The 16213-nt window shown below is 35.0% G+C and overlaps 1 protein-coding gene across 11 annotated transcripts in view; it reads left to right on the forward strand.

The window, feature by feature from the left end:
• The window catches only part of tmod (tropomodulin), a 242200-nt gene that overhangs the window by 154829 nt on the left and 71158 nt on the right, over window positions 1-16213 (forward strand). The window lies entirely within an intron of this gene.

Raw genomic sequence — 16213 nt, forward strand, 5'->3', positions numbered from 1 at the left:
GATGTCACAGGGGAGCCGGAGCTCCCGGAGGGAACCGCTGTGTTGCCTGGACCACGGGCTTGCTCAATACAAGTTGTAAATCGGTACGCCGGGGGTTGAACTCGGGTCCACAGGATTAAATGTCCAGCGCTTAGCCATGGCGGCACTCTTGTGACATTACCTGTGGTACTTATTCTTATAGGAATGTCTTGTTGATCTTTATTCTAGTTCAGGACGAGACACTTTTTATAGACGGTTGTTGCTTTTGTCATCGTTGTTGGATATTTAATATTTTTGCGGGCCTAAATTTGTACGTTTTATTATGTGCTATATTTTCGTTATCCTTCTAATGAGTTACTTTACTTGAGACACCTTGTATGTATTTATTTATACTGCAAGTGGGCAAGCACTCGGTGGCAGTGGTATACACAATATAAACAATACACAATAAAATTACAATACACAATACAATTTAACACAATAATTACAATTAATAATAAAACATAAATTAACCTAATTTTACAATACAACCTACACATGTATAGGCCCTACATAAGTTTCAATAGTCTTTCACTTTACTCTCATCTCACTCACTGTAGTGGCACTATGACGCATTTCACTGACACTTTAGGACACATTTCATTGACGCTATAAATTATCACTGATCGGAACTATTCACTGCACTGTAAAACCATAACTTCACTGACTCACCTCGCTTCACTGATACAATAGCTCAAATAAGACAAACAATTACACCCTTATTCATACTTATAAACAGAACTACATTTAAACTAAACATTTCTAGTCTAAGGCCCTCTTACACGCTATTTTTAAATAATTTACAATTCAAACCAAGGGAGTAACTCGTCAGGCTAAGTAAATACATGTCATCTTAAAAAATAAATGTTAAATGTCACCTTAATTTTAATTTGCACTTTATACACAACTTTTTAAGTTATTCTTGAATCTCCTTAAGGAGGGGTAGTCCTCAAAGACCGCTGCAGGTAGGTCATTCCAATAATTTATAGTTCTATTTAAAAATGAGAATTTACCTACATCCGTTTTCTGTTTCCTACATTTGATTTTAAAATCATGATCGTTCCTGCCATAGTACGTTGGCTTTTCTAAAAGCTGTGTTCTTAAATATTTCACTATATTCTCTCTTTCAAATTGGAGACTTTGTCGTGTTTTATTTTTGAACTGTTTAAGGGCGCAAATAGCGTCCTCAAAATCACAACAACGTTATATGCTGCTAAACTACACCTGGAGGCCCGCGGACCATAGTTTGGTAAATGCTGGTCCCAGTCTGCAGCTGTAGCGCTACCACTGACCCACAACGGCGGCGGCGGGCGTCGCTGCTGGACCTCCCTAATTATAATCTGCGCGGAGATCGACGAACCCGGCGGCCAGGAATAGATCGGATCCGTGAACGGCTGGAAGAGCAACAGCCCATCTGTCTCTGTCGATACGCAGTATTGAAGCTATGCCCTTCAGAACGGGAGATTTTAGGGATTGGGTCCTTTAGATGCGAAGATGTTCCTAGTATTCGCTTCGGTCACGTTGTCCGTGGAGGCAGACGATGTGTCTCCAGTCGCTGCAGGATTGTTCGTCTTACTTTTCCCGGTGTTGCATTTCTCCGAGGTCTTGCACTATCAGCTTGTCACTTGGGATTTTCGTACTGAGTCGTGGACTCGAGAGATTACGCCCCTTCTTGTAACCGTGATAGGATAAATCAAACGTTTTGAGTAACGATAAGGAAAAGATGCAGGTTGGGTGACTCGAGGGTGGCAGTACACGTAGCATATGAATTATTTATATCGTCTTCAAATAAAATGGCTTAACCTACAACTAATGACACAGCGAAATATATAGTCGTGTCGCTGTTATTCCCGGCGTGACTCCTCCTCTTTGCTTACACCTTAGGAAGTGAAGGCTCTATAAAGTCTAGGTAGATAGTATCGTTCGTCATTTTTTGTTCTTTTGTTGCCGAGCAACCAGACGAGGAATCTATTTTCCACACAGTTAAACATTATCATGTCGTAGTTCCTATGATAATAAATCAAACGAACTGTAATTCAGCAAATAATTGAGCTGCAAATAACGTCCTCGTGTGCTTTCTGCGAACGCCAACGAAAGAGCCAAAATGGCGGGAGATTATATTAAGTATTTATCGAGCCTTAGGAAGTGCATAACGTCATCAGAAGCGAATGGCTAGACGCACACGTTTAAATGTAGTCGACCTGCAACGTGATTGGCTGCCGGAAATAAGAGCGACGGGACTATAATTAAGTCTGCTTGATACGATAAGAAAGTAACAACAATTATCGATTAACAAACGAATCATTCTGTTAAATAATAAGTGGTTTTCCGTTAGGCGATGTACAACATGGCTTCAACACAGTGTAGCAACACTTTACGCATAATAAATATTTAAAAGAAAAAATAAATGTAAATAACAATTCTGGCTAAAGAGAACAAGTTTATCGGCGAGGGGAAAACAGGTGGGTTATGTTTCGTAACAAAATTTAGAATTTGGTAATGAAAACAGTACGACGATAAACAAAAATATGTTACACATTGCTTGGATGATGGAGAATCATGTATAGAACAGGAAGGACATGTAGAAGTACAAAAAGAGAAGCTGCGCTGTTCATGACTCGATTTCATGTTAACGTGACACACTGACTTGTTTCTGTCAATTTCTCAGCCAGTAAATACAAACTCTGTTTCACATCTACCAAGTTCCCTATGTTTTAAAAGCATTAGTACTGAAATTCGACGCTAAATAACCTAATAGTTGATACAGCCTCGTTAAGTAATCATCTAAAAAAGTATTGAAATTCCACTCCAGCTAATAGATGACTTTCTGCAAACTTAAAAGGAATGAAATTAGATTTGAGCGAAGAAAATATCCAATTTGTACGGATTAGGCCTAATATTGTGATTATTAATTTGATATTCTATTAAAATTATTATTATTATTATTATTATTATTATTATTATTATTATTATTATTATTATTATTATTATTTACAGTGCAGTGAATAGTTCCGACCAGTGATAATTTATAGTGTCAGTGAAATGTGTGCTAAAGTGTCAGTGAAATGCGTCATAGTGCCACTACAGGGAATGAGATGAGAGTAAAGTGAAAGACTATTGAAACTTATGTAGGGCCTATACATATGTGGGGTGTATTGTAAAGTTAGGTATTTTATGTTTTATTATTAATTGTAATTATTGTGTTAAATTGTATTGTGTATTCTTATTGTATTGTGTATATAATTGTATTGTATAATTGAATCGGTCGGAGCTAAAAGGAATTAAGTCACTTTTGACAACTTTTCAGGAGAAGCAAAAAATGTTTCACTAATAACACAAATATTATATTTTTATGCTATAGCAGACAAAAGAATATTTAAAAGTCTTAGTTCCTTCTTCCACCGTTTGATGCGCTTGACATCAGTTGTTCAAATTGTTGCATAACCCAAAACTTCATATTTTGACTTAATTCCTTTTAGCTCCGACCTATTCAATTGTAACCGTGTATTGCTTATCATTTTATTATGTATTGTTTATATTGTGTATACCACTGCCACCGGGTGCTTGCTCACTTGCAATGTAAATAAATAGGTACATACATACATATTATTATTATTATTATTATTATTATTATTATTATTATTGAGGCTGCGACGTAGATGGGAGGATAATATTAAAATGGATTTGAGGAAGGCGGGATATGATGATAGAGACTGGATCAATCTTGCTCAGGATAGGGACCGATGGCGAGCTTATGTGAAGGCGGCAATGAATCTCCGGGTTCTCTAAAAGCCATTATATTTTATAAGTCAGTAAGTATATTTTTCTGCGTAGACAATAATTTATTGTGCAACTCTGCTGAAGAGTGAATACGCTGTTGAGCTTCGAACCCCTGAGCGCAGACAGACGTGCAGCAGCAGATGGATTCAGACCAAGTAATTTTCAGCTATAAACCCAGTCCGGAAATGTCGCTAGAGGCCGTGGAAGTCTACGATACACGACCTTCTAAGTAGAATTCGGTGTTTGACGCCTTAGGGTTTAGTGAAGGAAAGCTTGTTTGTGAAGATTCAATTGCGAATGAAGAGAGACTTCTAGATGCTTACAATAAATCTTTAATAGCAAAACGAAAACAACTTTCACTTTCCCAGTCCACGTGAAACGCGCCATTGGCACCCAGACCTTCAAGGCTGAAGTATTGAGCACGGCATAATGTGCTGTGAGTTGCCTACCTATAGGGGCACTGTATCGTCGGCATCGACAACATTTTTATCGATAAAAATATCGACTAAGAATGACAGCTGTGGTGCAGAATGTTTAGGTGGAGTGTTTTTTTTAGGTATTCTGAGTGCAACTCCTCAGGATCAGAATTGGTTTATCAGTTTAGCAAAGATGTTTACGAAAACCCTACAGAAGTAGAAATATAAAACCAAGTTTATATAAACGGCTAAAATTTCACACTGTCAAATAAGAATGAAGAAAGAAATTATATTTTAAAAGTTTACTTATACGTGGAATTCAGACTGGACTCGGTGATTAATGTTTAGTTACCAAAAACTTAATTTTTCCTCAAAGTATACAATCAAATGAAATGCAAAGTATACCCTCCAAGCTTCATTAGCACGCAATTTGTATCTGGTCATGGGAATTTTGAAGATTATTATATAATTATTTTATTATGTCTTTAAAAATAGCAAATGAATTTCCGAGATATCTTTTTAATCTGGAAAGGAAGTCTTTTAACAGACTTGTCTCTGGTTGGTTAATCAACAAACCATTTTATGAAATTAATGAGTTTTTAATGTCAATGTTGTTGAGAGTGTTTGAATTAATTTTATTGTTTTGTTGTTTACCTTCTATTACTGACTTTGTCAATTGCACTATGTTGTGTGCTCTGACTGTATAACACTGAATATACTGAATATTATTTTGAAAGATTCAAAATTAAGAATGCAGAAGACTCTAAGTGCTTGTCTGTTCAACATCTATTGTTTGACTGTCCTGTGTATTGCCTATGAACGACCTATATCTACTCTTTTTGAAAGAAACTGTTGCTACAAATGCTTATTAATTTAATGCAGTTATTGTAGAATTGTATTTATTTGTTACAATTGGTCTAAACTGTAAACCTAATATACTGAATGTAAAATATTGTTCTACAAATTTGGAATAAATACTACTAAATAAGAATGTGGAGAAATAGATGTTTGAGAAGATAACGAAACAGATGAGTATATAAACCCGTAGCAAGACAAGTGCCTTCGGAAACTAGAGCGGATTCTAGAGACAACATAGATGAACACACCTAGAAAATAATAGGAAAGACAAGACTGGACAAAATAACTGAACCCAGCAGACAACAACGCAAAATTAAACAATGCTTGACAAACTAGGACAAGAATGTGATAATTAATATTATTAAGATGATATTCTGTTGGACCAATTAATAATATCTTTAGTAAAAAGAATGTGACACTCACATTATCAAGAATGATAGAAGATATAATTTATAAAATATGATAGAAAGCTAAACTTTAAAAGGTCATAGTGTTAATAGCAATTTATGTATCAAGGGAGAAATGAAGATGTTCATAGCGAGGGTACGGGGTTGCTACCCAGGGCTTCTGGCCTGAGGTTTAATTATGAAATTTCGCCAAATGTTCATATATTATTTTGTGGCACACTAGTTCGTAACTGAATAAATTAAAACATTTTGATAAGAGTTTTAAGTTAGAAATTCGCATTATGGTTGTATGTCTTGTTTAGTGTGTTTTGTTTTGGTGTCTAGGGACTGTGTATGTATATACTAGAAAAAAAGAATATCATCATCATCATCAACATCCTTCACGAATTAGGCCTCTGTAGACTTGTTTCGGCCCCATCTAGCAGTCTTCTAAAAGGTCTTCCTGGTCGACGATGTCCTCTAGGTTTATACTGCATCATAATTTTTGGGATTCTTGAGTTTTCCATTCTTCTTACATGATCTAGCCAATTGAATTTGTATCTGCTGATTTTTTCTTCTACTGACTTTACTTCTAATTGTTCTAAAATTTCTTCATTCCTTTTTCGGTCTAAAAGAGTATATCCTGCTGCCCTCCTGAAAAATTTCACTTCCGTTGCTTTGATTCTGTTCATGTATTTTTTCTTTAATGTCCAAATCTCGCTTCCGTATAAAAGGGAGGGTAATGCTAGTGTATTATATATTTTTATTCTTGTAGAATTTTGTACTAATTTAGCTCTTAATGTATTGTTTATTATTCCTAGAATTTGTGTAAATTTGGTAATTTTCTTGTTCACATCTTTTTCATTTTGATAAGATATTTCACAACCCAGATAATTGAAATTTTGTACTTGTTCGAGGTATTGGTTTGATTTTTGTGCTGAAATTTCCATCCCAAAATCTTTTGATATTTTATTTAATGTATATAATCCTCTTTGTAAATTATTCTCAGAATTGGAAATTATGACTTGATCATCGGAAATATTTGTAGAATAAAATTATTAGTTGAGGGAGGCCATGCCTGATGCTGTTATTTCTTTGTTGTTAAGTTACCAGTCTCTGAATTTAATAAACATTGTTATGTTATGTTGGAAATGACGTCGGAATCTGTTGAAACCGAAATTCCTTGTGGAGTTGTTATTAAAGACAAAACAAGCTGAAGATAAGTTGTTGCCTATTAAATAAATATATAAGCAAATACAGTAGCTTAAACTATTTGGTGTAAGTAAACAAGCGACATTTTTTTGGCCCTAAGGCCTATAATTTTTTTTTAGACCCGCAAAGGTATAATGGGCTGTATTACATCCATTGTATCCATGGACAAATTGAACAATATTATCGATAAGTGAACCACAAAATATAGGCTATTATAAGACATATGTAAGGTACCTTACCTTTTTTAATATATTTGAATACTATGAAGTTTTCAAGTTGCCAAGTTTTTAAACTTGTATCATATTTTAAATATTAGTAATGTTGAAAGTGAATCTAAATAAAAAAGAATTGTTGTAGTAAAATGAAAAGGAAGTTCAAGAGGGCCCAAAAAAGAGATAATGGGTTCACATCCTATTTAAAAAACAGGTACAATACCTGTATATACCTTAAGAAGCAGAAGAATAAATGCTTGTGCCAACTTTTTAAGTAATACTTGAAGTCTAATTTCATAGCAATCGATTCATTTGACGAGTTGGAATTCCACCTTGAAATTTGATATCGATTTGACGAACGCCAGAGGCAACGATCGGCGATGAATAGAAATGGAATCGTTGAAAGCGGTCAAACATTTAACATTTGCCTAGTTTTGTTTACCACTTGCTGAATTGAGAATTAATAAGTTCTGGCTCGGCTTTGTTCGCTCACCCCTTAGAAGTCAACGCTCCGCCACTGCCGGGGACGGGATTCCCGCCTTGTGGTCAATTATTTAACAGTCTTGGCGGCGCCAGGCGTCGCTTCGGCGTCGGATCACCTGTCTGGTAGGAAGCACACGACGCTTAACGTCTGTCTGTAATGTTGCTGTTCACTAAGCCCTAGACTTTTGAGGAACTCAATTTAAATTTCTTAGGCATTCACTTGCAAATTTCTTATAGACTATTTCTCAAGTCCATTCAGGACTTTTGAACCTCCTTTTTCTTTCTTTTTTTTTTTTTTAAACCTCTTTCAGCATACATTTAAACAGTAAAACCTGGCTGTACGTAACTGAAGGGGAATTATTTAAATCACGCACAACTCAGAAATATGTATTTATTTTTATTTATTTAAGCAAAATGAGTATAAATTCAAAATTATAAATCAAAAATGTTTCTAGCCACTACCGTAAGAGCCAGGCTCATATACGGTGTGGTCTTAGTCAATAATACAACATAAAATTTACAAAGGCGGTTTGCTAAATCGCTAATTAACTTAATTCAAACCGACAAAATTTTATGTTATATTATTGGCTAAGACTACACCGTATATGAGCCTGGCTCTTTCGGTAGTGGCTAGAAACATTTTTGTTGTATAATTTTGAATTTGTACTCACTTTGCTTAAATAAATAAAAATAAATACATAAGTTCTGAGTTGTGCGTGATTTAAATAATTCCCCTAGTCCCGTCGCTCTAATTTCCGGCAGCCAATCGCGTTGCAGGTCGGCTACATTTAAACGTGTGCGTCTTGTGATTCGCCGATGAAGACGTAAAGCATTTCCTAAGGCTAGATAAATACTTAATATATAATCGTCCGCCATTTTGGCTCTTTCGTTGGCGTTCGCAGAAAGCACACGAGGACGTTATTTGCAGCTCAATTATTTGCTGAATTACAGTGCGTTTGATTTATTATCATAGGAGCTACGACATGATAATGTTTAACGGTGTGGCAAATAGATTCCTCGTCTAGTAGCTCGGCAACGAAAGAACAAAAATGGCGAACGATACTACCTACCTAGACTTTATAGAGCCTTGACTTCCTAAGACGTAAGCAAAGAGGAGGAGTCACGCCGGGAATAACAGCGTCGCGACTATAACACACAAGAGAAAAAAGAAAGAGAAAAAGAGAGAAAAGCACATGTAATACGATTGTCGTGTAAATTGGCAATCAGACAAAAGCCAGTGACATTCAATAAAAACATGAATATAGTCGACAGAAATAAAAGGTAAAAAAATGCATCATTTGTTAATATATCATATATCATGAATAATTTTATAAATTTCTTTTTTAAAAGGTTCAATTTTAAAATATTTCAAATTTGAAAAATTATTTGTAATTTTATTATAAAGCCTTGGGCCGAAACTAGCACCATGTTTAAGAGCTGCACTTGTATGACATTTAGGCTCAATTAATGGGAAAGTAGACTTTTGTCTTCAGTACGATATTCATGTCGATTAGATTTATGTTTTATTTGATTTCTGTGGTAGTAAGTTAGTAAACTATATTTATAAATTTCTTCAGTAGTTAATACTTTAAAATCTATATAAATTAAATTTGTTGGGTAATCCATATTTTTGGTTAGACGAATTTTTATTAACCTTCTGTGTAATAAAATTAATGGATTAAGTACAGATGATGCTACTCCACCCCAATTTATTATACCATATTGTATTAATGATTGTACTGAAGTTAAAAATATTATTCTCAATGCCTCCTTAGTGATAAAATTTCGAATTATTATGAATTTATAAATTGTCTTATACTTGTACACACAAAAACAATTTATAAGATATAAATCAATTTATAAGTAAGATTTGAATGTAAGACACTTTTGGAATGATTATGAATCAGTTTAACAGTTCTAACATAGGGCGCTGGGATTCTTCTAACTTGCCCAAGTGTGTGTTAATCAAGCTGGGAGTCGAAATTGTGTTAGGAGAAGAATGTCCCAATAGGACTGAGGGCGGTTCAGTGTGTGACCCGAGATTGGTAAACCGTGACCCTTCAGAAACTATAATTGCAGGCGGTGCCAATAACAATGTCACGTCTGCTTACGTCAGACTACTTCTATTTCTTTCATTGCCTAACTCTCATTTCCAGTGCCACTCGAACAGGTGTCAAAGTGTAACAAACTTTTAGTTTCTTGTCATGTTTTCTTCCGATAATTCTTGTAATTTAAAAGAGGGCCTTGTAAGGAAATGTGTGCGCAGGCCAGAACCGTATTAATAAGGTTGCTCTTTACAGACGTATTGCGAGGCTGCAAAAAATCCATTACGAGATTTTCGCGGAAATTCGATATGTTTACATCATTATTTACGCTGAAAAAGAAAAAGTGGTTTTTGAGATATCTTGTGTTCATATGTGCACGGTGATTTTTCCAAAACTATTGGACGAATTTGTTCATACTCACTATCTACGAGTAACGCCTATGAAATAGAATAATTTTAATTCTTTATCCGAAATAAAGAAAACATGGCGATGAACTCGAAATCTGTTCAAATAATGGTTTTATTTTGTTCCTTATCTAAGATAAAATGAGACTCACAATTTGTCTCCAGCCCCCTCCACGCATGTTTTCCGAGAAATTATCTACGTGCAGAACATACTTACAGACTCCAAGAGGGCTATATTTAATATACCGTAATTAAATACTTGTAGGTACCAAACCTATACGCACATAGAATTATTCCAATTCAGAAATAACTACGTAAACTAAAAGAACTCCAAATGGAAATAACATTTCAATGGATACCTAGTCATTGTGGTATACCTGGAAACGAGAAAGTCGATAATATTGCAAAACAAGCAACGTATTTGCAACCAAGACCTCTTCAAGTGATATCTCTATCCAGTGCTTTTGCTTCAGTCAAGTCTCATTTTACAAACCTATGGATCAACAATTGGCTCTCTTCTGACAAGGTCCACACCTGTGGAGTAACGGTTAGCGCGTCTGGCCGCGAAACCAGGTGGCCCGGGTTCGATTCCCGGTCTGGGCAAGTTACCTGGTTGAGGTTTTTTCCGGGGTTTTCCCTCAACCCAATATGAGCAAATGCTGGGTAACTTTCGGTGTTGGACCCCGGACTCATTTCACCGGCATTATCACCTTCATTTCATTCAGACGCTAAATAACATAAGCTGTTGATAAAGCGTCGTAAAATAACCTACTAAAAAAATCTTCTGATAAAGGAAAAATTTTACAGTCTGTACAAAAGAAACCAAATGACCTGGAAATGTACAAAAACTTGCCCAGACATGTTCAAGCATTTTTAACAAGAGCCAGAACAGGTCACATTGTCACTCAATTGTACCTACACCGATTTCACATTTCTGATAATCCTACTTGTCTGTGGTGTAATAATCATGATGAAGATCTGAACACATTCTTCTATACTGTCCATCCATAAACCACAAAAGAAGTAAATTAAAATCATCAGTACCAGTTGCAGAAGACACAGCCCTGCAGTATATATTGACTACACCCCAACTCTGGCTACTAGCAACAGGCATCTATAATGAACACCGATCAAAATACCCCTCATTTCTCGTGAAAAACAACAACTGAATAGACTACAGTGGACTATAGTGGACTTTATGTTGTCAGCAAACAGCTGGATACGTTAAGAAGATCGACTGAGGGATTCTTTCGGTTATACAGACACATTTTGTGTTATAATATGATAATCAGAAAGCTCAAATGCTGTTAAGACAGGAATGTTTGAATGTTGTAAGCAATGTTCTTTTTCTTGTTTTAAATAATATACAAATACTGAAAACTGTTGCACTTGTATTACTTTTCCACAAAAATATTTTCGTGGCAAAATAATACAAGTGACTTTAGGACCGTATTTTACCTGAAATGCTTTAGAATATATAATTTCTATTTAGAAGTTAAAAAATATAGGTAACAACATTCACAACTGTAAATTTACAGCAACATAGTCCTGTAACAGATTTTTTTTCATTTCCTTTTCAAGTTCAAAGTCATTTATCTCAAAACTTACTAAATGTCACTTGTATCACTTTGCTTCTGAGTGCCTCATTTATCATTTCCCATATACAAATTCGCAATTCCACAACTTCCATCGACGCCATTTTATCCTATTTGAAAACTAAATAACTTGAATATGTCTGAACTGCGACTTGAATTCAGGTTACTTGAAATCACGTGACTTGAATTCAAATTACTTGAAAAGTGTGAACAAAGCTTATGGTAGAGATATGTAAACATAACAAAAGAGTCATGATTGTAATAAGCGATTGTATTATTGAACAAGCGAATTCTTCTAAAATATTTGGATTGCGAAAGCTCAATTTAATCTTTGAATACAGGTTTGAAAAATAATAAGTAAAGGCCCATTCACAATGAAAATTAAACATAACCGTAACATAAACACAGAAGTTTGCGCCCAGGCTACCAAATGGGATCATTCACAATGATTCACATAAGCATTGACATAAACATTACCGTAAGACGTTAACATGAAAGTTTGCAAACTCCAAACTTTCATGCTTATGCTTACGTGATTTGCAAACAGAACACAATCGTGGAGCGCTGAAGTATACGACAGAATATGAGGAAATGGCGTTGTTGTTATGTTTCCATGGTTACCAAGTATGTTTGCTGTTATGTTTATGTTCCCATCGTGAATGATGGTATGACGTCTTAATTTTACCGTAACGTTTATATTCTTAAGTTAACGCTACAAAAATATAACCCTGTAAACAAATGACTGTATGAAAGAACTTGGGGAAAGATAAGACAGAACATTTACTACGGTTGAAATAATATCAAACGCTGCTTTGCTATGTGGAAGTGAGACTTAGATATTAAGAGGAAGAGGAGAAAGAAAATGGTAGCTGTAGAAATGAAATATCTGAGACATTCAGAATAGAAGTGTGGACAATAGGAAGGGAATGATCATAACAAGAAGTCGGGTCGAAAATGTAAACACTTAGAGCATCTACTGAGAACGCCCTCTGCATTATGTTTGGTAAGCGGGATTAGGGACGGAGGAAACGGTGAAGGCAGCACTTCAAGCAAATTAAAATTTTACTTTACTTCGGGACGGGACTTGATTCGACAGAAGAGCAGGAAGCATTTCAGTGTTTCGGCGTCCAGATGCAAGGCACTGCCGTCCCGTCCCGTCCCGCAGTCCGGGGGTCAAGACCCGACGGCACGCGGAAGGCCACTGGCCGGGCGGGCCGGCCTATAAATAAGGCGGTGCACTCATGTCCAAGTATAGTGTGTTGGCCGCCCGCCCGCGGCGCTATTCTCGGCCCTGCGAGCGTCGTCAGCGCTAGCCTTGACCTCATCAGCTGATAACAGGCGAGGTGCTCGCAGATAGCCTTATGAGTCCGCGCATTGCTTCGTTTGTTATTATTTCTACCGCTTGAAGCTGTCTGTCTGTGCCAAATGAAGTCCGAAATACACCTTCCAGACGCATGCGCACAGCAACAGGAGTTGTGCGATGGGGTGTCGGAGGAAATGTGTGGCTTCAACTGTGACGCGGGTTAGCCTAGCGATGGGGGTCTGAAGTCATAATTTAAGGCAGTGGTTGTCAAACACCACGAAATTGTGACGTAATAGAAATGCAACCCGCACACCACTATCGCAGGGATAGGGTTGGAGCGGGTATCTCCTCACTTAATGCAGCGAATAACAGTGCAGAGATGGACTGTGACCAAAAAACAAAAACCATATAATATTCTTCTACTTATTAACTACAAGCACTTTTTTCCGTCTTAAATTTTATTCTCCTATTCATTATTTTTTTATTATTAATAAAATAAAATATATTTTCTTATTTACCATAAAAAGAATGTATACTTTACACCTATATCAGCAGATATTTTTGAAATTAGAAAAACGTACCAGGCTGGTCACGAAGTTCTAAATTACATTATATACTTAAAAAAAAACCCTCGAAGTATTTTATCCCGATTAAGACATAGAAGCCGATACTTTTTATTGTTCGTTTATTAATTAAATATTCAATTTACAAGTAAGGGCGTGGTAGTCTTTGTAACAACGTACATTGTTCTTTTACACTTCATTTAAAATTTTACAACAAATTAAGTATCTCATATTTTTACCATCTGCACAAAAGAAATACTTTTGCTCCCATGCTCCTTAAAATTAAGTTTTTACATATTATCTGTTTTCTGTTTTGGAAAAGACATCGAAACATATTATCCTACACACTTGTACGTGTGTACATGTGTACGTCCGCTGCTGATAAATGTCTTGTCTTATATCGAAGTGAAGGCTGTAAACAGAGAGTGAGGTATGATGCCATGGTTACGCTTGAGTGAAGGCAGGGGCATGTGTCGCGACACAGCTTTTGGCGATCACTGATTTAAGGGGAAAGGATGGTGAAATTTGAAATGTCATTTCTCATTCATGGGTAATTTTTATTTACTGTGTAGACCTGTAATATCACTGCTGTAACAACTTAAATTCGTGATTAATTTCTGGGGGAAAAAAAATTGGACCGAAACTTTGGAAAGGAAAACATGAAACAGTAGTTTACTTACTTCTTATGGCTATTAAGGAACCCGGAAATTCATTGCCACCCTGACATAAGCCCGCCATCGGTCCCTATCCTGAGCAAGATTAATCCAATTTCTACCATCACATCTAACCTCCCTCAAATCCATTTTAATATCCTCCCATCTATGTCTCGGCCTCCTCAAAGAGGTTAGTAGTAGTGGTAGTAGCATTATATAGTAGCAGTAACACATATGTTTATAATAATAATAATACTAATAATAATAATAATAATAATAATTTTTTACTCCTTCAGGGAAGAACTAAGATTGTATTTTTGTCAATGTTATTTTATTAACAATAAACAATAAATGTAAAACGTTTATATTAAGAGTATAAATAAAGTACAGCATCTGCAAATAATAATAATAATAATAATAATAATAATAATAATAATAATAATAATAATAATAATTTTTTACTCCTTCAGGGAAGAACTAAGATTGTATTTTTGTCAATGTTATTTTATTAACAATAAACAATAAATGTAAAACGTTTATATTAAGAGTATAAATAAAGTACAGCATCTGCAAATAATAATAATAATAATAATAATAATTTTTTACTCCTTCAGGGAAGAACTAAGATTGTATTTTTGTCAATGTTATTTTATTAACAATAAACAATAAATGTAAAACGTTTATATTAAGAGTATAAATAAAGTACAGCATCTGCAAATAATAATAATAATAATAATAATAATAATAATAATAATAATAATAATTTTTTACTCCTTCAGGGAAGAACTGAGATTGTATTTTTGTCAATGTTATTTTATTAACAATAAACAATAAATGTAAAACGTTTATATTAAGAGTATAAATAAAGTACAGCATCTGCAAATAATAATAATAATAATAATAATAATAATAATAATAATTTTTTACTCCTTCAGGGAAGAACTAAGATTGTATTTTTGTCAATGTTATTTTATTAACAATAAACAATAAATGTAAAACGTTTATATTAAGAGTATAAATAAAGTACAGCATCTGCAAATAATAATAATAATAATAATAATAATAATAATAATAATAATAATAATAATAATAATAATCTAGGAAATTGCTTCCTTCGCCCCTGGCGGCTAGTAGTGCAATAATTGTTCCTGTCTTAGTGCATGTTAGCCTACTGGTAAACTAGGGCCTGTGAATTAGATAGTCGGCTTCTTTTGAGACGACGATAGTGGCATGATAACGGAATTTGATAAAATGATAAGATAACCGGACAATTAGATAGCAACAGCCCCCAACTTTCATTCCAATTTGAAGCAGAGTCTTTGGCACTGTTGGTTGTTTGTTCATTTTATTTAGTGTGGAAGATATTCGATTATTTCAGAATTGTGGACAATTTGAAGCAAATTTGTACAATTCACCGCGATAATGCAACATTTCACAGCTTTTATTTTGCGATAATATAACCTCGATATTTGTTACATAAAATTTATGTAGCCTATAATTTCTATTTCTGAGGCCGTGGATTTTCTCAATTTACCTCAAATTTTCCGGCCGCACTATGGCCATGGAGTTCATTCAGTTTCCAACGAACTTTAGTAAGTAGGCTGTTTCTTTGGGTGTAAAGGCGACAATGGCCGCAACATTGGTTTATTGTTTCTTGGTAAATATTTGTTCTGCATTTCTAATTTTTTCTTTCTTCAAACTTCCTTCTCTTTCTTCGCTCCTACTTCTTTTTCGACTCTTAACCATCCGTTGCCTTAAGATTCAGAGAGGAATTTTGTAAAATATGATTTAAATCCACTCTAAATGAAAAAGTGGTACGTAAGTGATCAATGTTTTGTATTTTAATTATTTTTTGCATTTTCGTTAGTGAATTCTGAAATGAAAGCTTTTTTTTCTGCCATTTTCAAATTACTAGGTGTTCGGATTTGTTGGCAGCCATCTTGTATACGCTGACGAAATATTTCAACTATGGGAATGGGTTCTGAGTTAACAACTTCTTTCAGATGGCTTCACAAATAAAAATCCAGAAATGTGTTCAATGGACTATTTCCTAAGAAATAGATAGGACGCGCAGGACTCACTCGATGGCCTGCGCATTCCCCAGACTTAAATCCACTGGATTTTTATTTGAAAGAGTGCGGGAATGCATGCTTGTATTCAAACCACAGGGGATCATTTTTAGCATTTCCTCTAATGTTAAGTCTCCCTGTCATTACTGCAACAGAACTGTACCGACAACTTGGAAACACGGTACAAATGGACACACTCATGTTCATGTAGCATTT

The sequence above is a fragment of the Periplaneta americana genome, chromosome 2, assembly GCF_040183065.1.
Source record: "Periplaneta americana isolate PAMFEO1 chromosome 2, P.americana_PAMFEO1_priV1, whole genome shotgun sequence".
NCBI classification, from domain to species: Eukaryota; Metazoa; Arthropoda; class Insecta; order Blattodea; family Blattidae; genus Periplaneta; species Periplaneta americana.